This window comes from Dendrobates tinctorius, unplaced genomic scaffold (assembly GCF_039654945.1).
Source record: "Dendrobates tinctorius isolate UK_male_01 unplaced genomic scaffold, ASM3965494v1 ptg000138l, whole genome shotgun sequence".
Taxonomy (NCBI): domain Eukaryota; kingdom Metazoa; phylum Chordata; class Amphibia; order Anura; family Dendrobatidae; genus Dendrobates; species Dendrobates tinctorius.
In genome coordinates this window covers 5,099,907-5,127,272 of record NW_027361806.1, presented here as the reverse complement: position 1 = coordinate 5,127,272, position 27,366 = coordinate 5,099,907, and the positions used below count along the sequence as shown (strand labels likewise).

Genomic DNA, 27,366 nt, shown 5'->3' with positions numbered 1-27,366 from the left:
TCTAGCTTCAGTGATGAAGCTTTGGAGGTTGTCTTCTCACTTTAGTGCTGAAGATTTGGAGGCTGCCTTCTCACTTTAGTGATGAAGCTTTGGAGGCAGTCTTCTAGCTTCAGTGATGAAGCTTTGGAGGTTGTCTTCTCACTTTGGTGATGAAGCTTTGGAGGCTGTCTTCTAGCTTCAGAGACGAAGCTTTGGAGGTTGTCTTCTAGCTTCAGTGATGAAGCTTTGGAGGTTGTCTTCTCACTTTAGTGATGAAGATTTGGAGGCTGTCTTCTCACTTTAGTGATGAAGCTTTGGAGGCAGTCTTCTAGCTTCAGTGATGAAGATTTGGAGGCTGTCTTCTCACTTTGGTGATGATGCTTTGGAGGCTGTCTTCTAGATTTTCTGCTTTGCACTTTGTACCGCTCCTTATGGCAATATCGGGGGTTTGTATGGGTGGAATACAGAGACTGATGAACTGTCAGAATCTAGGATTGGTCCTCGGGTGGAGTTTTGGCAGCTTCAGTCATATAGAGGTGTAATATATTCTCCACTGGGAGATAATCATTGGAGGTTCCAGTTGTCGGACCTCCTGGACCAGACTACAACAATTTATCTAATCGATGAGCCGGCTGTGCTATTGGTTGGAGAACCTCTTTAGATTTATATGGCATTTTGGCTGGAGATGTCTGATTATTTTGGGGGATTCCTCAGTCCCAAGAAACTACTTTTCTCTTCCTATAATATTTGCAATTTATGTAAAGTGATGGTGCAGCCGCCGCCATTTCTTCTCATGCATATTTTTGGGAATAGCGAGGGTCCTTGCACTCAGACTGTGCTATAAAAACATGATCAGCAAGTATACTAATTGATCATTGCACAGCCCCACTTAATTGATATTAGTATATACAAATTTGTGGATGGGAGTCATTGCTTTAATTTTTTTTTTTAATGATCAAGTGACTTATAATAAGGCTGGGATCACATATGCGAGAAACTCGCACGAGTCTCGCATCTTAATACCCGGCACTGCCGCAGGCACTCGGGAGCGGAGCATGCCGCTGCATAGAAATACATGCCGCCGCACGCTCCGCTCCTGAGTGCCAGTGGCAGTGCCGGGTATTAAGATGCGAGACTCGTGCGAGTTTCTCGCATATGTGATCCCGGGCTAAGACCTTGAGCGGTTTGGGTGTATAGAAGTGTGCACAATTGATGAGTCCGGAGCTAGAGCATCTATAAGTGAGGGGGGTCCTGCAGCAGGAAGGTGATTTCTGTTACCACCGATCTGGTAACATTGGAGCCCTTTAATAGCTATGGGCTGTGTTTGGTTTTCTGCTGAATCTCGAGATGATCTCTGCTTTTTGTGTAATGAATAGAAATATGTCTTCAGTCCAGGGAGTCTTTATGGAAATTTATGCAGCTAGAATTCTAATAAAGAGGGCGATTACTCAAAGAAATGGAAGGATTCAGTGATGAGGAATGGCCAGGATGAATAAAACGAGGCTGTATGCAAAAGTCTGCCTCCTGTGATCCGCCTATGAAAGTCTTGATCTGAAGGACAGTGCCGCCCCACACCGGGGGGCTTCCCAACTTCTCGCCAGCTTTTTATGGCTTCACCTTCATGGATGCTGCAGGAGCAGATTCGTAAAGCTCTGATCACACAGGCGAAGCAAAAAGCGGCGCAAGCGGCTAAAGGAAAGGATACATAAAAATCTGAATGCAATTACTGTACAGAAAGAGAAAAATGTATAGAGGTTGGCCCCTGTATAATGAGAACTTTCAGTGAATGGGTTCATTATTGTTCACCTCTAAAGAGAAAAAAATTAAAACCTGTCCCGACCTCATAATTCTCACAGCTGAAGATTAGTTCCTTTTGTGTCCATTGTGGACAATGCTCTGTAAGTCTAAAACTCCAGACTAAAGTAATCATATACATACTTACAGAGGATTATACAAAAAGTCTACACACCCCAGGGTATTGTCATGTAAAAAAAAACTCACCATGAAGAATCCTTTCAGAACTTTTTCCACCTTTAATCTCCCCTATAATTTGTTTTAATTGATTGAAAAATTAACTGAAATCTTAACGAGTAAAAAAAAAAAGTTATCACTTGTTTGTGGAAAGGTGATAACTTGTTTTCTCCAGAAAACCCCTTTAAGTCATGCGGCAAGGCGCACTAAAGGGTTGATGCTGACTTTTAGGATTGCTACATCCAATGGTTGCAGAAGGGTTCTTGTTCTCTTCCTCTCTGAAGCGGCTACTTGCATATTTGAACAGACAGCACACGAACTCCCCCTGTTTGGTGCGGGCTCCGGCGCTGAGCCTGCGCCTTTCCGGGCACATGACTGCTGATCTGTACAGCTGACATGTGCCCGCAACAGCTGCAGGTGAAATCGCATATAACATACACATATATGTTTTACAATTGGATCCTTGTGCCCGGTCAGTGAGATTCGGAGCTGATGTCCTATTCTCATCCATTTGGAGGATCAGACTTGGCCAATATAATCTGTACGGATACATTATAAAGAGATGGAAATCAGAAGACCTCAGTTTTCCATCCTGTGTTTCATCCGTCTTTCACTGATCCATTCTAGAAGGATGTAAAAATAGAAGTGGATGTGTGAATGTAGACTTAGTATCGCACTTGATCTGCTGTGGTTGAGGTTTAAAAAGGATTATACGTCTTTCTGCCACATTATCTTACTGCACGCAGCCACATTACCACTAGAAGAAGCTGCACATTGCCACAGTAATAATTTTATGTTTATAGTGCCAACTTAAACTGCAGCAATTCACAATTCAAAAAGTGCTACATGCTGTCACAGTACACCGCATATTAAGGCCCCGTCTCACTAAGCGATCTCGGTAGCGAGATCGCTGCTGAGTCACAACTTTTGTGACGTAACAGCGATCTCACCAGCGAGATCGCTGTGTGTGACAGGGATCAGCGAGCGGCCCCCCTGCCGGGATCGCTGGAAGAAACCTCTGGACATTTCTTTGGTCGCTGGTCTCCCGCTGGCCAGCACGCATCGCTGTGTGTGACAGGCGGGCGACCAGCGATCAGCTGTAAAAAATAATAAAAATAAAAAATAGTTATTCTCACCTTCCGACGTCCTGTTCAGCCATCCCGCCTCTCTCCACGCTCCGGTCCCAGTGATCCTTTGCATGAATGACCGCGAGATGTCACGGTCTCGAGGGATAACAAAGTCTCGCGGTCATTCATGCAAAGGATCACTGGGACCGGAGCGTGGAGAGAGGCCGGATGGTTGAACAGGACGTCGGAAGGTGAGAATAACTATATTTTTTATTTTTTTTATTATTTTTTACAGCGATGGCCAGCGATGCCGCACGCTCGGCATCGCTGTGCTGATCGCAGGTGAAGCTGTCCGTGTGACAGCTCACCAGCGATCACATAGCGACTTACCAGCGATCCTGACACCTTGATATCGGTGTCGGGATCGCTGGTATGTCGCTTAGTGTGACGGGGCCTTTAGAGCATTACTATTAGGCAGTGCTGCATACAGTTATATTGCCACTAGAGGGCGATGCTCACTATCTCTTTACAGCTGCGCTGCATACTGTTACATCTCAACTAGACGGCGCTGCATACTGTTACATCACCACTAGATGGCGCTGCATACTGTTACATCACCACTAGACAGCGCTGCATACTGTTACATCACCACTAGACGGCGCTGCATACTGTTACATCACCACTAGATGGCGCTGCATACTGTTACATCACCACTAGACGGCGCTGCATACTGTTGCATCACTACTAGACGGTGCTGCATACTGTTACATCACTACTAGACGGCGCTGCATACTGTTATATCACCACTAGACGGCGCTGCATACTGTTACAGCACCACTAGACGGTGCTGCATACTGTTATATCACCACTAGACGGCACTGCATACTGTTACATCACCACTAGATGGCGCTGCATACTGTTGCATCACCACTAGACGGCGCTGCATACTGTTACATCACCACTAGACGGCACTGCATACTGTTACATCACCACTAGACGGCGCTGCATACTGTTATATCACCAATAGATGGCGCTGCATACTGTTACATCACCACTAGACGGCGCTGCATACTGTTGCATCACCTCTAAATGGCGCTGCATACTGTTACATCATCACTAGACGGCACTGCATACTGTTGCATCACCTCTAGATGGCGCTGCATACTGTTGCATCACCTCTAGATGGCGCTGCATACTGTTGCATCACCTCTAGACGGCGCTGCATACTGTTACATCATCACTAGACGGCGCTGCATACTGTCACATCACCACTAGACAGCTGTATACTATTACATCACCACTAGTTTGCGCTGCATACTGTTACATCACCCTAGACACAGCGCATACTCTTGTATCACCACTAGATGGCATCTTTGCTCTTTTCTGTACTAAGCTCTATTTGAATGCTGCGTTGTAACAATATTTCTCCTGCAGTGACTGGGCTGAAGCATGGCTGTGCTACAAGAAAAGTCATATTTCACTTCCTTGGTCACAATGTAATTACAGACTGCAGGATCAGTGGTGTCTTAGTTGGTTCTACCTGCGCCTACATTTATGTGCACACGTTGCGGATTCGATGCAGATCCGCAAGTGATTTACAGTACAATGTTATTCTGTGGGGAAAAAAATGTGCTGTACGGAAACGCAGCGGTTTATTTTCCGCAGCACGTCAATTCTTTGTGCGGATTCCGCAGTGTATGTACACCCATTCCATTATAAGAATCCACAGGTGTAAAAACGCAGGTGAAATCCGCCCAAAATCCGCAGGAAATCCGCATAAAAAACGCGTGGATTTTGACCTGCGGATTCGGCCAAGAGATGCAGATTCCGTGCAGAAAATTCCGCACAGCAATCCGCAACGCGTGCACATACCCTAACACTTTTTTTTAGAGACACAGACAACTCTTTTTCTCTTATACAGTAAAGCAGCTCAGTCTTAGGTTTCAGCCACATCACAACTCACATTGTGAGACATTGACAATCAGGCTTCTAGGAAAGCTGGGTGACCTCTCCAGTGGAAGCTCTAATGGGATCACTTAATACTTTAAAGGCACCCCAGATATAATGAAGCTGACTAGGGTGCAGCAGGCCCAGGGACTAGGCTGCCAGGGTACGCTGCTGATGTGCGGCCATGATAATGCTCTGTATTAATACGTCCTTTACTCCTCCTTTCCTTTATGTGGATCGCCCGCCGGGCAGCCATACATTATGGGGGGGGGATGGTATTGCTGGAGATTAATCGCTCCACTTCCCATTAATATTTGTAACAGATGCAGATTTTATGACCTTGACCTGTGTTATGGACAAGTGGTCTTCCCTGGCGGTCTCAAATAATTTCCCACAGCACCGTGTTGTACGTGTTTCATAGATGTCTCCTTTCTTTGCTATTGATGGTGTCACGGGGTCCTTCTCTGGTATCACACAATCAACAGAGCAAGCGAAGAGTGAACAATTCCAAGACCTTTATTCAGGCAAAAATACGAAAAAGTCCATATTCAGTCCACCACACAAAGGATAAGATAGTCCAGAATAAGAATGCAGTGCAGTATCAGGATAAAATGTCCAGGGAAACGAGATTTCAAAACTCTAGCACCAGAGGATAAAAATGGGTCCTTCTCTCTGAAATGCAGCCTTTTCACCATCATGTCTATACCGGAACTGACCTGTCCAGCTACCGTTCTTCCCCCCACCCCCTTCCTTGTCCAGGGGTAGTCCAACAAGTTGCCTCCCAGAGGAGAACAAAGGGCCTTAGGGATTAATGCACTACAGGGGGTCATCAAGAGACAGATACAGTGAGGCTGTAGACTTACAATGTAATAAGAAAAACACTGTGAAAATAACTGGAATTGTTAAAAATCGGAATATACAAAAAATGACATCCACATAACATATCACACTATCACAGATGATAATGAGTTACTGACAGATCATGGGGAAGTCACTGTTAGGCTATGTTCACATGCAGCAGTTTTGTTTTTTTTTTGTTTTTTTTTAAATTTTCTAATGCAAATTAAAAGCTGTGCGATGAGGTTTTCAGAAATCTCTTGCACAAACATTGTTTTTCTTTTTCTGACTGAAATTGAAAAACTGCTGCAAAAAACCCACAACAAACATTTTGTGCAACTTTTTTGCTGCATTCTTGTAGAATAACACTAACTACCTTATTTTTCACTTTGCGCCTTACAATGTGGATATAACTTTTCTGTGCTACTGCTGTAGGTGTCCTGTGCTCGCTGCCGCGCTCTGTCCCTGGGGCTGCCGCAGTGCTCTGTCCCCCAGTGCTTGCCGCCGCCGCGCTCTGTCCCTTGCTGCTTGGGGGGCTCTGCCATTCCATCCATACTAGCCTGTGCAGTGGTTTCCTTCCGGGAAAATGGTCGCTGTGCGTTCGCAGATGGAGATCTCGGCACTGGAATCTCGGGAGATGACAGAGCGCGGCGGCAGCAAGCACCAGGGGACAGAGCGTGGCGGCGGCAAGCACCAGGAGACAGAGCGGGCAGCAGCACCCGGCAGCAACAGGGACAGAGCACGGCGGCGGCAAGCACCAGGAGACAGAACGGACGGCAGCACCAGGGACAGAGCGCGGTGACAGCAGCACCCGGCAACACTGGAGACATAGCACAGCGGCAGCGACGGACACCCGCAGCGGCGCGCCGCACATCAAATCACCCCCTCATCCCACACAGCAACATTCCACTCCTGCCTCCTCCAGCAGCAACCCTGGGATCCCGCTTCACCGCAACCACCACCCCCGGTAAGCAATAAGACGCATGGATTATAAGAAGCACCACCATTTTATTAAAAAAAAGTTTTTTTCCTATTTTTCTCCTCAAAATTTGGGGGGTGCGTCTTATAAGCTGGAGCGTCTTATAAAGCGAAAAATAAGTAATAATACAGTAATAAGGGTGAAATTAAAGCAATATCTTGGAGAAGGTTCGTGTTGTCCCGTTCCAGGTTGGCCACCGGCCACGTCAACTTATTATCGGACACAAGCAAATGACGTGTGGCATTAATATATTGCTCATCTTGATGGAGACCAGAGACTGAGAGTCACATCGTGGGAAAAGCAGGGTGAGCAGCAGCGCAGGATAGGAGTCTGTTTACACGGACTGACGGGCGGCACAATAGGAGCCCCGATCGGTAAACCTTTATCATATAATAACCTGTTCACACAGGCAGATTAAAGTGAAGTACCCGCCCTGAGCGATCTGTAATAGATCTGTACTAGATTGCACCATAGTCCTAGCTGCCGTGGTTCTCGGTAGCACTAGTCCTGGTTTCACAAAATGACGCACCACCGAGAATGACGATCTTTTGCACTGCTCAAAAGATCATTTCACCCGATGAGCGAACATTTTGTGTACATATTGTCGGTGTTCGTTCATGTAGGCTTTAGGCGGTGTTTGCACAGGCAACATTTTTAGTCCAATAAGGCAAGGTTTATTAGCTCCAGGAACCTCCGAGGGTCTTTAACACAAAACAGCCGTGCCCCGGCACAAAGGCAAACACAGCAGGAAAGTACAGTACATACAGCCCTTGCAACTCCTATGTGATATGTGTTTCAGCCCCAGAATCTCCTATGTGATATATGTTTCTTCCCCAGCGTCTCCTATGTGATGTATATAGCAGTCTCAGTGTCTCCTGTATGATGTATGTAGCAGTCTCAGTGTTTCCTATGTGATGTATGGACATCAGATTTCCCACTGCTTAAGTTCTATAAATGTAACAAGAGCTGTGATCATTTTCCCTCTGTGAGTACACCTGCAGTGTAACATACAGTCAAGGCTGAAAGTGTTGGTACCCTTAAAATAGTCCCAGAAAATTAAATATTGCTCTCAGAAAATTATTACAGTTACACATGTTTTGTTATACACATGTTTCCTTTGTGTGTATTGGAACAACACAAAACAGAGAAATAAAAAGCAAATTAGATATAATTTCACACGGAACCCCAAATATGTGCCATACTTAATTGTTGGCGCCCTCAACATAATATTTGATTGCACGCCCTTTTGAATAAATAACTGCAATCAATCGCTGCCTATAACCATCAAAGCTTCTTACACATTTCCGCTAGAATTTTGGACCACTCTTCTTTTGCAAACTGCTCCAGGTCTCTCATTTGTGATGGAGTCTTCTCCCAACAGCAATTTTAAGATCTCTCTACAGGTGTTCAATGGGATTTAGATCCAGACTCATCGAGTCAACGTGTCCTCTTTTTCTTTTTTTTCGGGTGTGATTTCCATATTGCCCACACCTGTTACTTGCCACAGGTGAGTTTGGACGAGCATCACGTGCTTGAAACAAAGTTGTTTACCCACAATTTTGGAAAGGTGCCAACAATTTTGTCTGGCCCATTTTGGGATTTTTGCTTGAAATTATGTACAATTTGTCTTTTTTTTCCACATTTTTGTGTTGTTCCAGTACACATAAAAGAAATAAACGTGTATAACAAAACATGTGTGATTGCAATAATTTTCTGAGAGAAATAGGTCTGGAGTCATTGCATCTGAAATTTTTTGCCTTTTTTGTTTCCTTTTGGCAGGATGTTGGGAGTTATATCTAACACGCTGGTGTAATAAAGGTGTATGTTCTGTTCCTGTGGAGCAGTCGTCATTTGGCATACATATCCCAATTGTTTTTCGGTGAAAGATCGTGTAATCAGTGTGGCTAATTAAGCAGGGCTCAGCAGGTATTTGCATCAGTGATGACTCAGGGGTGAATTTTAAGCATAGTTTTCCATACAGCGAGGTGTGCTGCCGCTCGCACGTAGAGATGACATCTGTCTCATGAGATCACCGTAGCCTTCTGGCTGGCCATACACATACCTGTCGGCCCCGGTCCAGACTAGTCTTCAGATGTGTTTTTAAGATGACGCTCAGCAGCAAATCTGGAAAACAGCTCCTAGATTAAAGAAGCAATCCTTCATCCATAATTCTAACTGTGTCATTTGTTTCCTCCCAGCTCGGTTGAGCCTACCGATAGCAGTCAGGGACGCTTCATGCCTTTCATCATCCTACACTCTCACTTTCTAGTTACTGACCTAGAAAGTAGCTGTCTGACATCTACCACCGTTAGCCATTTTCATAACACACTTCGTTCATATTTTGTCGTTCGGTCACACTCCTCTTCTCGGCTTTTCCTGGCAGCCAATCATTTTGCACACACAAAAAAAGTAATTTTCATAACAAATCCATTCAAGATTGTGTTTTAAAATGAGAACACCCCAATGAAAAACATAGAAGCAAATATAGAGTTTAGTCTACAAAATTCTTACGAACAAGAATTCATCCACAGGTAAATCTAATTATTCATTACACAGTTGTCCATTAGAAAGATGAAAAAGACTTTACTTTCCCATTAAATGCTGTCAGCAATGGCACCACCTGGAAGAGAAATGACACAAGAAATAAATAATTAATTTCTTTACGCAAGAAAGAAGAAGGCTACAAGAAGATCAGCAAATCTTTACTGATCACTCAGATACTGGAGAAAAAGTGATACAAAGCTGGAACTGCAATCATCTCACAGAGACATCCAAATCAACCACAGAAGTTTGCACCTAAACAGGATCGTTTTCTGATGACATAGGTTGAAGAAAATCCACATGTAAGATCACTGCCTTTGGCTAAAGAAGTAGAAAGCCAAACCAGGGTTGGCACAATGTGATGTACACCGCAGAGGAACGGCATGCATTGAGATCATCCACAAAGGAGGCCGCTCCTATAGCCCATGCGCAAAGAAGCTGCCTAAAATTTGCCAGGGCCCATGCTGAACAATATAAAGACTACTGGGGTTCTATGTTCCGGAGTGATGAGAACAAGATAATTGTTTTTGGAATTGATGACTTCAAAACTGTATGATGAACGAGTGCAAATAAAACTGCATAGTGCCTACAGTGAGACATGGTGGTGGCAGTGCCCTTATCTAGGGCTGCATGAGTGCTTCTGGTGTCAGGGAGCTACATTTCATTGATTGTATCATGAATTCACAGGTGTACTCTATATTGAAAGCGATTATGGTGTGTGACCTTGGTAGACGTGCACTTTTCCAACATGACAATGATCCAAAACAAAACGCACATCTGTTGTATTTCTGAAGAAGAACAGGGTGAAAGTGATTCAGTGGCCAAAGGGTCTCGTGATCTGAGTCCAACCAAACACCTATGGAGAATTGTGAAGAGTCACGTTGTCATCACTTTCCATCCAGCAGCATCAAGGCTCTAAAAGAGCTCGTTCTTGGGTAAAGCTGTTGCAATATGTCAGCAACGTTTTTTTGTGAGTTAATTTGCCTTCCCTTATATACCTTGTGCCGATCATCACTTACTCTTTTCTGTCCGAGCCACAACTAACATTGCATAATCCGTTATGACCGAGCGATCAGTGCGTTCTTTGCTCTGGAAAGGCAGTAACAAAGCTGTTAGGTCACCTAACTTCTTGTAACTGCAGCTTTGAATGTGACTGGAGTATAAAGCATCGTGTTAGTTAAGAGCACAAGATCCGTGCATGTTTCCAGCGGCTCTGAATATTTATTGTGGATCTAAACTGCAAAATTCCTTAGTTGGAATTAGATTTTGTTTCTATCTAAAAAATAAATATTTTCAATTAGTGGAAAGAATCGGTGCAGATGTTTATCTTCTGTGGATTCCATTCATCCATTTCCTGGGTAATGTGCCTGCTGACAGTAAGGTTTGGATTGAAGTGACAGATTGACCACATGGCTGTTCCTGCAGGCGGAGTGTTACTTAGTGTACACAGCGATGGGGGGGACTCGCATTCGAGCATCTGGAACGGATTGGGGAATGTACAATTAATTGAACCGCCATTATTTGCTATGAATCTTGGGCTCAGGGCAGAGCTGTGGTTTATGGACGGGGAAGATTCATTGGGGTTTAATAATGGGCTTTTATGAGCAGGTGTTAGGTGCAAACAGAGACCACCCAGGGTAGATGTGTGACCCCTGACCCGGGCGCAGGCATTCATCCACATACCTGAGAGCAAATATTACTGGTAATAAATATGTCCGCACTCAATTGCTACATTTACCAATGATTTATTGGAGTCCTGTGCTCACGTTATTACAGGGAGGGGTCCGCGCCGGTGGCACTGACCTAAAATTCATGGGAGAGAATTTAATTCTGTTCTTTTTAAAAGCAAATGACAAATGAGAAGATTATCTCTAAGAGTAATAGTAAATTATTATTTGTTCCCACGTCCAGATAACCCCAATATATTCACGACCCTATAGAGCTCATAACATAGAAGAATCCATATCAAATCCCCCCTTGGAGTAAAGTTTCGGGAGGATTTTTTAATTTAAAATGGAAGAAAGTCGACACTCCGTTCTCCAAGATTTGTTAAAAATCCACTTGCAAAAATGACCTGAAAAAAATCAAACAACCGACGCGTTTCGGATTGCAGTGCCTTTGTCATAGATGTCGCATTGTATTCTGAAATGCATCAGGTGGTTTGATGTTTTTAATGTGTTTTTTTTTGCACATGGATTCCTAATAAAGTGTAGAACGGAGTGACTATTTTCATCCATTTTTTGTATGTACTCCCCTGCCTGCTCAGGCTGCCGTGCACTCAGGATGCCTTTAATGCAGGTGTGGTGAGCGGTCATTTTTTTTTTTGTGTTTGATGTGATTTATCAATTTGGCACTTTTTTTGTGACTTTTAAACACCAAAAGTCTCAAATCCTTTAAAAAAAAAAAACAGATAAAGAAAAAAAAAATAGTCCGTTTTTTTATTTTGCGCCAAATTCATGAACCGCGTGCACCATTTCGAAGAACTTGGTACAAGTACCACAAGACAAGAGGAAAGTAATTTGAATAAATTAAATGACAAAAAAAAAATGGGTGAAAAAGTGAATAAATAAGAGTAAAAACGTAAGTAAAAGAAACATTTTCCTGTATACAGTAGAAGATCATGTGGTATTGCGTCATAAGAACAGGTGTTTTTCCCTTTGCAGCCACCAGGGGGAGCAGCTCGGCTGTCGCTTCCCCACTGCTGTCATTTGAATCCTGGAAATAATTTACAGCACAAAAATGAAAACTTCTCTTATAGCTACAGTGGGGCAAAAAAGTATTTAGTCAGTCAGCAATAGTGCAAGTTCCACCACTTAAAAAGATGAGAGGCGTCTGTAATTTACATCATAGGTAGACCTCAACTATGGGAGACAAACTGAGAAAAAAAAATCCAGAAAATCACATTGTCTGTTTTTTTTTTCATTTTATTTGCATATTATGGTGGAAAATAAGTATTTGGTCAGAAACAAAATTTCATCTCAATACTTTGTGATATATCCTTTGTTGGCAATGACAGAGGTCAAACGTTTTCTGTAAGTCTTCACAAGGTTGCCACACACTGTTGTTGGTATGTTGGCCCATTCCTCCATGCAGATCTCCTCTAGAGCAGTGATGTTTTTGGCTTTTCGCTTGGCAACACGGACTTTCAACTCCCTCCAAAGGTTTTCTATAGGGTTGAGATCTGGAGACTGGCTAGGCCACTCCAGGACCTTGAAATGCTTCTTACGAAGCCACTCCTTCGTTGCCCTGGCGGTGTGCTTTGGATCAATGTCATGTTGAAAGACCCAGCCACGTTTCATCTTCAATGCCCTTGCTGATGGAAGGAGGTTTGCACTCAAAATCTCACGATACATGGCCCCATTCATTCTTTCATGTACCCGGATCAGTCGTCCTGGCCCCTTTGCAGAGAAACAGCCCCAAAGCATGATGTTTCCACCACCATGCTTTACAGTAGGTATGGTGTTTGATGGATGCAACTCAGTATTCTTTTTCCTCCAAACACGACAAGTTGTGTTTCTACCAAACAGTTCCAGTTTGGTTTCATCAGACCATAGGACATTCTCCCAAAACTCCTCTGGATCATCCAAATGCTCTCTAGCAAACTTCAGACGGGCATGGACATGTACAGGCTTAAGCAGTGGGACACGTCTGGCACTGCAGGATCTGAGTCCATGGTGGCGTAGTGTGTTACTTATGGTAGGCCTTGTTACATTGGTCCCAGCTCTCTGCAGTTCATTCACTAGGTCCCTCCGCGTGGTTCTGGGATTTTTGCTCACCGTTCTTGTGATCATTCTGACCCCACGGGGTGGGATTTTGCGTGGAGCACCAGATCGAGGGAGATTATCAGTGGTCTTGTATGTCTACCATTTTCTAATTATTGCTCCCACAGTTGATTTCTTCACTCCAAGCTGGTTGGCTATTGCAGATTCAGTCTTCCCAGCCTGGTGCAGGGCTACAATTTTGTTTCTGGTGTCCTTTGACAGCTCTTTGGTCTTCACCATAGTGGAGTTTGGAGTCAGACTGTTTGAGGGTGTGCACAGGTGTCTTTTTATACTGATAACAAGTTTAAACAGGTGCCATTACTACAGGTAATGAGTGGAGGAAAGAGGAGACTATTAAAAGAAGAAGTTACAGGTCTGTGAGAGCCAGAAATCTTGATTGCTTGTTTCTGACCAAATACTTATTTTCCACCATAATATGCAAATAAAATGAAAAAAAAAACAGACAATGTGATTTTCTGGATTTTTTTTTCTCAGTTTGTCTCCCATAGTTGAGGTCTACCTATGATGTAAATTACAGACGCCTCTCATTTTTTTAAGTGGTGGAACTTGCACTATTGCTGACTGACTAAATACTTTTTTGCCCCACTGTATATGTGGGCCCTTCCTGAGCTCTAGGTACTTGTTTTTTTAGTATTTCATAACCCAGTGCACATTGAGTAGAATCAATTTTTTTTTTTTTAATTTTGTGACTTTTTTTTTTATGCCCCCCGCACGTACGTTTCTGGAAAAAATAAAAAAAAATGCATGTGGGGTTTACGGGGAGGGGGAAGGTGGGCTACGACCACATAAATATACTATAATTTATTACAGAAAATGGCATGAATTATCAGTTATGATGCCTAGACTGAACAAAAGACACAAAATTTATTAAGGGACTTTATGCGTTTCACTCCTGCAAATTTTATGAAGCCCCCATACACATTACACTGACTATTCCCAAACCCACCAATACACATTGGTGTGGCCGACAGTCCACTGTGTATGGGGGCTGATAGTCCTTGTGTTCTCCCTGAGTAATGAAACCTAGAGATATCTAGCAATGGTTGCCTCATAGACAACACGAGCACCCACCAGAACAAGCACTCCTGTGTATGGGAGAGAAGGCCGACGCAGCTGCTAGCCGAGCGATCGAATAAACAACCATCTCAGGTGTTTAGAAGACTTAAAGGGAGTCTGCCAGCAGGTTGTTGCTATTTAATCTAAGAGTAGCATGATGTAGAGGCTGAGACCCTGATTCCAGGGATGTATAACTTATTAGTCTATGTGCTGTAGTCTCAACACAATCAGTGTTTTATCAGCAGGAGATTATCATTAGAGGACTAGGTTTCACATGCAGGTCAGTCAGGCTAATCTGCATAACCCCACCCCCACCACTTGATAGTTTGCTGGTTTTGTACTCAGGAAGCTGCCAATAAAAGGTGTGGGATTATACAGAGCTCTGCATTCTGAGCACTGCTACATCTACAATAGAGAAAACAGGGATTCTATCATAACTGCAAGTGACACATTGCTGGAATCAGGGTCTCTTCGGCATATTTTAGATCACACCCTCTGCCCGTCAAGGGAAGAGTAAAAAGTTCATAATCACCCCATAAATGTTGCATATGCAAATATTCCCCTAGAAAGGAAGAAGACTGGAGCGCTGATGCCATGTAATGGAAGTAGCAGTGGTAAGAGCTGAGCTGGAAGGGGCAAATGTCCGACGCTGGAGAGTAGATAAAATGCATGCAGTTTGGATGCAGCTCTGGATGTGACTTTAGTTGATATTTTGTAAGTAGGAGAACAAGATAAGGAAGAAGGTGAATCCATACTTACAGATAAGTAAGAAGAAGGGGAAAACCCTGCAAAGAATCCTAAGAATCCTGCGGCTGTGCAGGAATGATACTCTGCAGCTGGATTTAGATGGTTTAAAAACAAAATAGTTGTTCATTTCATGAGTCTGGTAGGTGTGCACTTGGGTAACTTGTGGACAAAATGTTTTCAGGATTTTTATTTTTTTTCCTCTTTAATCCGAACTCAACAGCTGCTATTCCTGTCCTCCGGCCAGATGTTGTAACCTGACGGATCTGTCAACAAGCAAGAGGTTAATGCCGGCAGTTGACACGACGGAGCAGCAGAGGATATTAGCTTCTGTTGTCCACTACTATCAAAGACATGAACATTCTGTAGCTGCGCCCCGCTCCGTGTAGGAACTGTAAAAGTCGGCCATATTGGTTGTCACTCAGCGTTCCAAGAAACAGATACACATTGATAGTAAAGGACAACAAGGAGAGTTATCATTCTCCGACAGAACGTGTCAGATTTACTTTTCAGCACTCCAAAAGAGCTCAGTGGTGGCACATAGTAAATGTCATCCAGCTTTCCTGGAAACCGATGCACAAGACGCTATAAACCAAGGGCCTATATGGCTGCGATGAGTGGGAGCTGCTAATGCCTCAGTGCATAGAGTGGAGTTTGGGATTTGCTGCCTTCTCTTTCTCATTACTTGAGTGTCCCCTCGGGCCGTCCCTGCGGCGCAGACCTCAGGTGGATGATCATCTGGTCGGTGACTACATCTCTTAGCGCTGGGAGTTTTCCTCTCATTACTCATTATAGTAAAGATTGAAAATTCAGTAGAGCGTATGGTCTTTTTGGTTCTAGTCCCGGCAAGATGCGTGAATCATCAAATACTTAGTGTGAGACGTGGCGCCCAGAGACTTGAGTGACGCCGTGAATGTTTCGGTAGAGTATACATGAAAATGGGTTATAGAGATTTCATTTGACACAACACGTAGCAAGGGCCCCAGAGACAGCTTCTAAATGTAAGTGTTAATTTTGTCTCCCTATTACTCAGGGATACCTCACACTGTGATGTCACAATACAGAAATAACGCACAGAGCTGTCACAGCACAGGGATAATACACACACAGTGATGTCACAGTACAGAGATGATAAACTCAGAGATGTCACAGTACAGAAATAACGCACAGAGCTGTCACAGTACAGAGATGATAAACTCAGAGATGTCACAGTACAGAGATACTAATATACATAGTGATGTCACAGTACAGGGATAATACACATAGTGATGTCACAGTACAGAAATAACGCACAGAGCTGTCACAGCACAGGGATAATACACACAGTGATGTCACAGTACAGGGATAATACACACAGTGATGTCACAGTACAGAAATAACGCACAGAGCTGTCACAGTACAGAGATGATAAACTCAGAGATGTCACAGTACAGAGATACCAATATACATAGTGATGTCACAGTACAGGGATAATACACACAGTGATGTCACAGCACATCAATAATAAACAGTGATGTCCTAGTACAGAGATAATAAATGCAGTGATGTCAGAGTACAGAAATAACGCACAGAGCTGTCACAGTACAGAGATGATAAACAGTGATGTCACAGCACAGGGATAATAAACACAGTGATGTCACAGCACAGGGATATAAGCACAGTGATGTCACAGTACAGAGATAATAAGCACAGTGATGTCACAGTACAGGGATAATACACACAGTGATGTCACAGTACAGAGATAATACACACAGTGATGTCACAGTACAGGTATAATACACACAGTGATGTCACAGTACAGAGATAATACACACAGTGATGCCACAGTACAGAGATAATACACACAGTGATGTCACAGTACAGGTATAATACGCACAGTGATGTCACAGTACAGGGATAATAAGCACAGTGATGTCACAGTACAGGGATAATACACAGTGATGTCACAGTACAGAGATGATAAGCATAGTTTTTGTCTTCTGCTTCTTCTCCTCAAACAAAACTGAACAGCAAATGAACGTATATTAGAAAATCTCATGCTCTTAGGAACTCCAACCAATAGTGAAAAGTCATTAGTGAAATGGTCTCGCCCTTTCAGTGTCAGGAGAAGTCATAGGTTCTGCAGTAGGCTGTCAGCACCCCTGCTTAGCAACTGAAGAGCAGATACTGACACATTGCCCTGTGATTGTCCGGCTATAGACAATAGGTGGAAGGTCAACATCATGGAATAAGTTTATGTAGACACTTTGATCACTGCTGAGAGAAGAGACCCCAAACCATCTGTGACCTCAACGCCATGAACGAGTGCTCCGAGAGGTTACATAAGTCAGACCTTTTGTCTGAAGTGTAATCAGGATGGAACATAGTGTATCTGCTTTATGGAAAAAATGTTTAATAATACAATTTAAGTAAACGCTGGCTTTGCCCTCACATAAACAGCAGGAGCTCTTCAAAGCCGAGACCTAAGCTGTTTACATAACGTGACTCATTCATGTGCATGTTCTCCGCGCTGTCCCGTTATCCCGGCTCTGAGCATCTCATCCATGGAGCCAGATTTACATTCAATGTGGAGGTTACTGATGAGGGAATATTAACTATTCAATAAAATTCAGTAAATGAAATATTGTGGGACCGATCAGGCTTCCTGCTGGGGAAGGTTGCACTTACATTGGGTTTGCATCTGTATGCAGCGGAAAGCTTCGGTGTATACTTTCAATATTCCCAGGGCCAAATGTGTCCTTGAGGTCTCCATCAGGCGTTTAACATATGTCATTATACCTTTTCTTCTACCATATGAAGTAGCACAGTCTACTACACTGAGGCACCCTGCAAAGAAAGTATGCTTCACAGTATACATGAGTTGTTTTTTAACATGAGACATATTCGATTGTATGTATAAAGTATCAAACATCAAGCACTGGATAAAATAGAAGTGCATGCCTCAAGGACCCAATGCAGTGGTCCTAAATTAACGTAAAAAAGTAAGAATAAGAGGCAGCATTCCAAACTAAAGCCTGTAGCAAATCCAGGTAGGACAGGGTTAAATCCTAGCACTGCGAATTATATGCACCTGACTAGCTTTAACTATAACCAAAGGCTTGTGAGCAGAGTCAAGTGTGCGGCTGGTGAGTGTCCAGCCAAAGTGTGAACTACTGTATAGCTGGGAGAGAGACATGCTGGGGCCTGTCTCTGGATGAAGACTGCATGAATCAGCTAGGGAAGCTAAGAAGTCTGTGTGTTGGAGCTGCAGAAAACTATGAACTTTGCCTGGAGTTGAACATTTCTGTTTGGCACCGGAAGCTGTAGGAGCTTCTGTATATGAAGTTTGCTCCTGGAGAACGGGCTGTAATCTGTTCGGGTGATCCCACACTTTTATATATGTATCTGCTGAATTAACTGTTTATTTGCTGAAATACCTTTTTGCCCAGAAGAGGCTGTTTTGGGGTTTTGAATCCCTTGGGAGTTTTATGAAAGCAATATAACTGCACGTTTGGACCAAATTAAGGAAAAAAATCTGGCATGTGCACGGCATCTTGAATAAGATTGGTCCGAGTGTGATCCGATGTTTTGACAGACCGGACTAAGACCGAATCTCCAGTCGTCTGCATGAGCCCTTAAGCAGAATGGCTGACTCTTTGGTTTATAAGGCAAACTCTATTCCCTATTGAAGGAAATAAAGGGATTTCCTCATCTGAGAGGCCATTGATCTGCCGCACCGTGGAGAGCACTTATAGCTGATGTGTAGGACGATTACAACTCAGCGAAGCTCTTGGATTTCATTGACATCCACATTGTACATTCACACTAAATATTGATTGAAGCTTCACGGAAATTGTCCGGTCAGCAGTTCTAGGATGGAGATGATTTGCTGCAATTGTCTTGAGATTTGCAAGTAACTGGATGTTTTTAAGTGAAAGGCTTTTGATCATTGAAATTCATAAATTGCTCTAGTGAGTCTAAACCTTAAAGGAATATGTCCGGCAAGGACAGACTTTACCCCTTGTATGAGAAGCCTCTGACTAGGGTCTAAGAGGTAACATCTCTCCAGGCCACTGTCATGCCACTGTAAGGAGACTTAATGGCCTTGTAATGCTCTTCTTTGGCAAGGTCATATTGACGTTTAGGATTGCTACTCAATAGTTGGCACTAGAGTTAAAGTCGTCTTTCTCTCTGAAGAGGCAATTTGCATATTTCTCCTTTTATAAATCTATACGGATGGTTCCAGAGATATGTTTTTTTTTTGTTTTTTTTAAATAGTACTTTTTATGGTGTTTACCAAGGGTATTTAGCTCACGGGATCCTCTGGGGTGTGCCTCTCCACGTCTCTGCATTAATACCAAGGGAGTGACGCCCCAATTGCTAAAAACCCCCAAAATGAAGATTAAATGAAAATGAGTTAGTTACTTACCGATAACGGTGTTTCTCGGAACCCATGACGGCACCACGGAGAGAGGGGATCTGCCCTTCAAGGAAAGGAACCAACAGATAAAAAGGGCGGCACCTCTCCTCCGCCTCCAGTTGGTTACAGAGCATTAGAGGGTCTCCAGGTTAGTTAAAAACAGAAATATATACATAACATTTTAACATTGCTTATTATCAAGAAGCACCGTGCCTATACGAAAACACTCTGCGAACAGTAAAATGTGCTCATCACACTCGTGAAGGGGGGGAATAAGCGGGTGCTGTCATGGGTTCCGAGAAACACCGTTATCGGTAAGTAACTAAGTTATTCTCTCTCACCCATGACAGCACCACGGAGAGAATTACAGAGACCGGTAGCTTAGGGAGGGACCACAGCCTGAAGGACCCTTCTCCCAAAGGTCAGGTCAGACGTAGAGGCTAGATCTAATCGATAGTGTCTGAAACAGGTTGAAGGTGATGACCAGGTGGCCGCCTTACAGGTCTCGTTTATTTCCGGGGCAGCGGCCATCTTAGTACACCTCTGTACCATGGCGCTGCCCGTGCGTGTGCGCCGGCTCCGTCCTCTCCCCCCTGCTCACCCTGCAGACTACATCGGCCCCAGCGGTGGCGGCTTCGGGCACCGCACCCGCCGTGACGGGCCTCCCCGCTGCAAGCAACCGGCAAGGTCGGCTCCCGGATCCTTCTTCACAGGAATCGCAATCCTGTAGGTCACCCGTCAGGGACAGGAACCCAACTGGAGGCGGAGGAGAGGTGCCGCCCTTTTAATCTATAGGTTCCTGTCCCTGAAGGGTGGATCCGCTCTCTCCGTGGTGCTGTCATGGGTGAGAGAGAAAGCCCTTTATCTGTAGAACCATATGGCAGATTAAAAAAATGGTATACCGTAATCGGGAATAAAAGCAAAAACTGGTTACTTTGGACCTGGTCACAGGTCCTCTTTTTATGGGAAGCAATGCAGCTCTCAAGAAAGACATACGGCCGCAATGGATGTGTCCCAGGCTCGGTATTTGTGTTCAGACAGTAATCTAAGTGGCTGATAACACGGTGCAAAAGATTACGTTGTAAAATATTCCAGTTGAGTAATATTAAAATGATCCATACAAATTAGATAAATATTGCGTTATGTAATTTGAAAACTGCATTTGAAGTCAGGAGAATTCTCTTAATGTGTCCAATCAACTGGAAGAACATTGGAAGAAAGTGGAGCTTGGATCTGTCTTATGGATTCTTGAACAGGTCACTTGATATTCAGACTTCTATATTAATGGGTGGAGATGTTTTGAAAGTTAGAAAAGATATTGTATAGGATCTTGATCAGACCTGTTGGCACACTGTCTAGAATTTTACATTTTTCCAGTGATTCTCCATCCATTGTCAGAGCATGAAATAGAAACATCATAGGATACACTGGAGGAAGGAGCAGGAGCCTCTGGAGACATCTGTGAAGGTTTGTTACTTTGTGTTCATCGTATCACATGAATGTAGTTTACATGGAACGTGTTCAATGTCTCTTGTGATATTAAATCTCACATAGTTACTGCAAACCATAAAGATCATTATGCCGATATCAAACTTTACTGGAATGCAACGTCACGAAAGTAAACTGTTAGAATCTTGAAAACGGTGTTGGATGTGGAAGGATTTACTTTGATGGAGCTCCGCCGACCATTAATTGTTAGAATGACAGCTGATAATTTCTATGACTACACTGCAGATTATGGGAAGTTTCCTTTTGGCGGAAGTAACCCAGATTTGCCCTTAACGTCTATAATATTGCCCCTATTTACAAGAAAATAACCAATATAATTCCTATTATATTACTAGTCGTATGGTCAATAAAATAAAATAATATCATGCCTATATACAACAAAATACTATGATACTGCCCCCTTAGCACAAGAATATAACTACTATAATACTGCTCCTATGTACAAGAATATAACTACTATAATACTGCCCCTATGTACAAGAATATAACTACTATAATACTGCCCCTATGTACAAGAATATAACTACTATAATACTGCCCTATGTACAAGAATATAACTACTATAATACTGCTCCTATGTACAAGAATATAACTACTATAATACTGCCCCTATGTACAAGAATATAACTACTATAATACTGCCCCTATGTACAAGAATATAACTACTATAATACTGCCCCTATGTACAAGAATATAACTACTATAATACTGCCCCTATGTACAAGAATATAACTACTATAATACTGCCCCCTATGTACAAGAATATAACTACTATAATACTGCCCCTATGTACAAGAATATAACTACTATAATACTGCTCCTATGTACAAGAATATAACTACTATAATACTGCCCCTATGTACAAGAATATAACTACTATAATACTGCCCCTATGTACAAGAATATAACTACTATAATACTGCCCTATGTACAAGAATATAACTACTATAATACTGCTCCTATGTACAAGAATATAACTACTATAATACTGCCCCTATGTACAAGAATATAACTACTATAATACTGCCCCTATGTACAAGAATATAACTACTATAATACTGCCCCTATGTACAAGAATATAACTACTATAATACTGCCCCTATGTACAAGAATATAACTACTATAATACTGCCCCTATGTACAAGAATATAACTACTATAATACTGCCCCCTATGTACAAGAATATAACTACTATAATACTGCTCCTATGTACAAGAATATTACTACTATAATACTGCCCCTATGTACAAGAATATAACTACTATAATACTGCCCCTATGTACAAGAATATAACTACTATAATACTGCTCCTATGTACAAGAATATAACTACTAGAATATTGCTCCTATGTACAAGAATATAACTACTATAATACTGCCCCCTATGTACAAGAATATAACTACTATAATACTGCCCCTATGTACAAGAATATAACTACTATAATACTGCCCCCTATGTACAAGAATATAACTACTATAATACTGCCCCTATGTACAAGAATATAACTACTATAATACTGCCCCTATGTACAAGAATATAACTACTATAATACTGCCCCCTATGTACAAGAATATAACTACTATAATACTGCTCCTATGTACAAGAATATTACTACTATAATACTGCCCCTATGTACAAGAATATAACTACTATAATACTGCCCCTATGTACAAGAATATAACTACTATAATACTGCTCCTATGTACAAGAATATAACTACTAGAATATTGCTCCTATGTACAAGAATATAACTACTATAATACTGCCCCTATGTACAAGAATATAACTACTATAATACTGCCCCTATGTACAAGAATATAACTACTATAATACTGCCCCTATGTACAAGAATATAACTACTATAATACTGCTCCTATATACAAGAATATTACTACTATAATAATGCCCTATGTACAAGAATATAACTACTATAATACTGCCCCTATGTACAAGAATATAACTACTATAATACTGCCCCCTATGTACAAGAATATAACTACTATAATACTGCCCCCTATGTACAAGAATATAACTACTATAATACTGCCCCTATGTACAAGAATATAACTATTATAATACTGCCCCTATGTACAAGAATATAACTACTATAATACTGCCCCTATGTACAAGAATATAACTACTATAATACTGCTCCTATGTATAAGAACATAACTACTATAATACTGCCCCTATGTACAAGAATATAACTACGATAATACTGCTCCTATGTACAAGAATATAACTACTATAATACTGCCCCTATGTACAAGAATATAACTACTATAATACTGCTCCTATGTATAAGAGCATAACTACTATAATACTGCCCCTATGTACAAGAATATAACTACGATAATACTGCCCCTATGTACAAGAATATAACTACGATAATACTGCCCCTATGTACAAGAATATAACTATTATAATACTGCCCTATGTACAAGAATATAACTACTATAATACTGCCCCCTATGTACAAGAATATAACTACTATAATACTGCTCCTATGTATAAGAACATAACTACTATAATACTGCCCCTATGTACAAGAATATAACTACGATAATACTGCTCCTATGTACAAGAATATAACTACTATAATACTGTCTTATGTACAAGAATATAACTACTATAATACTGCTCCTATATGCAAGAATATAACTACTATAATACTGCTCCTATGTACAAGAATATAACTACTATAATACTGCTCCTATGTACAAGAATATAACTACTATAATACTGTCCCCTATGTACAAGAATATAACTACTATAATACTGCTCCTATGTACAAGAATATAACTACTATAATACTGCTCCTATGTACAATACTGTAGCAAAACGTAACGGTGACCACTCTCTGCTCATTCTTCTTGACCTATCTGCAGCTTTCGATACTGTTGACCACCATCTCCTACTCTCTAGGCTCCAGTCACTAGGCATTAAGGACACTGCTCTCTCCTGGTTCTCTTCCTATCTCTCTGACCGCTCCTTCAGTGTTTTGTTCTCTGGCTCCACGTCATCTCCTCTTCCTCTTGCTGTCGGGGTACCTCAGGGCTCAGTCCTTGGCCCCCTTCTTTTCTCTCTCTACACGGCCCCAATTGGACAGACCATCAGCAGATTTGGCTTTCAGTACCATCTTTATGCTGATGACACACAACTATACACGTCTTCCCCCGACCTTACCCCCGCTGTACTACAGAACGCCAGTGACTGTCTGTCCACAGTCTCCAATATCATGTCCGCTCTCTTTCTGAAACTCAACCTCTCCAAAACTGAACTTCTTCTGCTCCCGCCGTCTACTAACCTCCCTAAATCTGACATTTCCTTCTCCGTGGGTGGTACCACAATAACACCCCGGCAGCAGGTGCGCTGTCTGGGTGTTATGTTTGACACCAATCTCTCCTTTACATCCCATATACAATCTCTTGCCCGCTCTTGCCGCTTACACCTAAAGAACATCTCTAGAATCCGCCCTTTTCTCACTATGGAAACAACAAAAACCCTCACTGTTGCATTGATCCACTCTCGCCTGGATTACTGCAACGCTCTATTAATTGGCCTCCCCGTCACTCGACTATCCCCTCTCCAGTCCATACTCAATGCAGCAGCCAGGATCGTCCATCTGGGTAATCGGTACTCGGACGCGTCCGCTCTTCGCCAGTCCTTACATTGGCTGCCCATTCATTATAGGATCCAATTCAAAGTACTTGTTCTCACCCACAAAGCTCTCCACAGTGCGGCACCCCCTTACATCTCTTCTCTCATTTCTGTCTATCGGCCTAGCCGATCGCTGCGCTCTGCAAACGACTTTCGACTAACCTCTGCACTAATCCGTACCTCCCACTCCCAACTCCAAGACTTCTCCCGTGCTGCTCCTATCCTCTGGAATGCTCTACCCCAAGAAATCAGGACTATCCACAATTTGCATAGTTTTAGGCGCTCCCTCAAAACACACCTGTTCAGAGCGGCCTATCACATTCACTAATCAAAGTCATTCTCTGTGTAAGTGTGCGTGCGTAGCCCATTCACTATCTCCATCCATCCTTCACTCCTGCAAGATGGCTGGACCTTCATTGTAAATACACCATTGTAAATACACACCTGTACTCTGTATCTCCCTCACCTCATTGTAGATTGTACGCTCTCACGAGCAGGGTCGTCTTATTTCGTCTTATTTTGCTTTAATTATTGTATTGTTAGCGTTGTTACTTATGACTTGTGTTTTGAAACTGTTAAACTGTAAAGCGCTGCGGAATATGTTGGCGCTATATAAATAAAGATTATTATTATTATTATTACTGTAACCTCGATAGTACTACCAGCTATATGTACAATAGTATAATTCCATACTACTGATGAAGCATTTTTTTTAAATAAATGTAGTAACTTTCCCTTGAAGAAAAATGAATGATTTAGGTGATTAGTAGAAATGATGTGAGATGATTATAGGTTATATATTTACATGACAGTGTAATAGATCCTTTTGACAGTTAGCAGAATGCAGTTTCGAGCATTTTTCTAGTTCCTTTTCTATTAGTCATTGAGTCTGTGTAATCCGCCTCGTTGTCAGGCCTTTATGGAGCTAATAGCCAGTCAACAAGTGTCACCGTCTCCGGTTTCCTTTGGCATATTTGTGTTTTTTTTTCTTTCTGTTTTTAAAAAGTTTAAAGAATGTGCCATCCCCAGACAAATAGACACCTGTCTCACAGACAGACCCCCGCAGGGAGAACAGACACGGTCAGGTTGAGGTTTGTTGTGTTTTCTCCTAAGACTGTAACTGTATCTGGAGTCATTCTTCAATTTTTGCACAAGGTCAGCTCTGTTTGTCATTCCCCAGTGTCTTCCTTTCACTGGTACAGTATGTCTCGTATGTAAACTGTCTGTTAGTAGTAGATCATAAACATGCAAGAGAGAGAACCAGCACTGGGGCGTTTGTGTGTCACAGCGATAAGCTTTCCTAATTCTTTAATATTTTCTGCATAGAAATCTGAGTTGACATCAAAATCTTCTTCTTAAGGCTGTCTCCACATTGGCGGTTGTGTCCGCAGCGTTTATGCCGCCGTCATTCATGTTTTCCTATCTATAACGTTGTGGACGCAAGTACATGCGTTCATATGCTTTCAGTCGCGTTTCACTACGCATGCGTCGTTTTGGGTTTTGCGGCGGGGCGCAGCTAACGCAAAATGTTTTAATTTTGGAGGTGGCGATTGGTGATTGCCGCCTCCAAACGCATGCGGACGCTTGCGGAAGGCATGCGTCTAAACAAAGCATTACAGTCTACGGGAACGCATGCGTATGCAAGCACATGCGTACGCTTTGCTTTTGCACACACAAAAATGTACATAGACACGCCCATTGGAATTTGCCGGGAAAATAGCACTTGCTAATCGTCCGCAACCGAACAACATGCATGTGTTTGCGGACGATACACTGCGTACTCAGCCGCAGATGTGAACCTAGCCTAAGTGAGAATGAAAAGAAATAGTCCCATAGTCAGAAGCAGTGCCCTCAAGTTTCCTTCTTAGCTTCCATGTTTCCAGTACGTGTGTCCCACACATGGCCATTATAACCTATGCTGCTATGCACATGTCCAAGTTTTTTCGGCAGCACAAATGACATGGGACAATACAAGTCTTTGGGTCCATGAAGAACACGAATGTCATTCGTGTGCCTTCCATGAGCCATCCGAGTGCCGTCCAGGAGCCATCCGAGTGCCGTCCAGGAGCCATCCGTGTGCCGTCCAGGAGCCATCCGAGTGCCGTCCAGGAGCCATCCGAGTGCCGTCCATGAGCCATCCGAGTGCCGTCCAGGAGCCATCCGAGTGCCGTCCATGAGCCATCCGAGTGCCATCCATGAGCCATCCGTGTGCCGTCCAGGAGCCATCCGAGTGCCGTCCAGGAGCCATCCGTGTGCCGTCCAGGAGCCATCCGAGTGCCATCCATGAGCCATCCGAGTGCCATCCATGAGCCATCCGTGTGCCGTCCATGAGCCATCCGAGTGCCGTCCAGGAGCCATCCGAGTGCCGTCCATGAGCCATCCGAGTGCCATCCATGAGCCATCCGTGTGCCGTCCAGGAGCCATCCGAGTGCCGTCCATGAGCCATCCGAGTGCCGTCCAGGAGCCATCCGAGTGCCGTCCATGAGCCATCCGAGTGCCATCCATGAGCCATCCGTGTGCCGTCCAGGAGCCATCCGAGTGCCGTCCAGGAGCCATCCGTGTGCCGTCCAGGAGCCATCCGAGTGCCGTCCATGAGCCATCCGAGTGCCGTCCATGAGCCGTCCATGAGCCATCCGTGTGCCTTCCGTGTGCCGTCCATGTGCTTTCCGTTTAAAATTGCAAAGTATAGAAAAAGCTTTGTAATTTCTTTATGCATAGTGGAACAGCACTGATGACCACACGGATGGTAAAAAAGGACACACGGTTAACTCTCTGATGAAATCGCTCTCATCAGTCTAGTTTTTCACAAAAGTGTTTTATACAGACGTGTGAAGGAGGCCTAATAAAATAATGCCTCTGAATACTGTTTAAAAAAAAAAATGACCATATACTATA

At 43.0% G+C, this 27,366-nt stretch overlaps 1 protein-coding gene across 6 annotated transcripts in view; it reads left to right on the top strand.

Annotated features, from left to right (window-relative positions):
• ST3GAL3 (ST3 beta-galactoside alpha-2,3-sialyltransferase 3) overlaps window positions 1–27,366 on the top strand; it is a 251,348-nt gene that overhangs the window by 56,541 nt on the left and 167,441 nt on the right. The window lies entirely within an intron of this gene.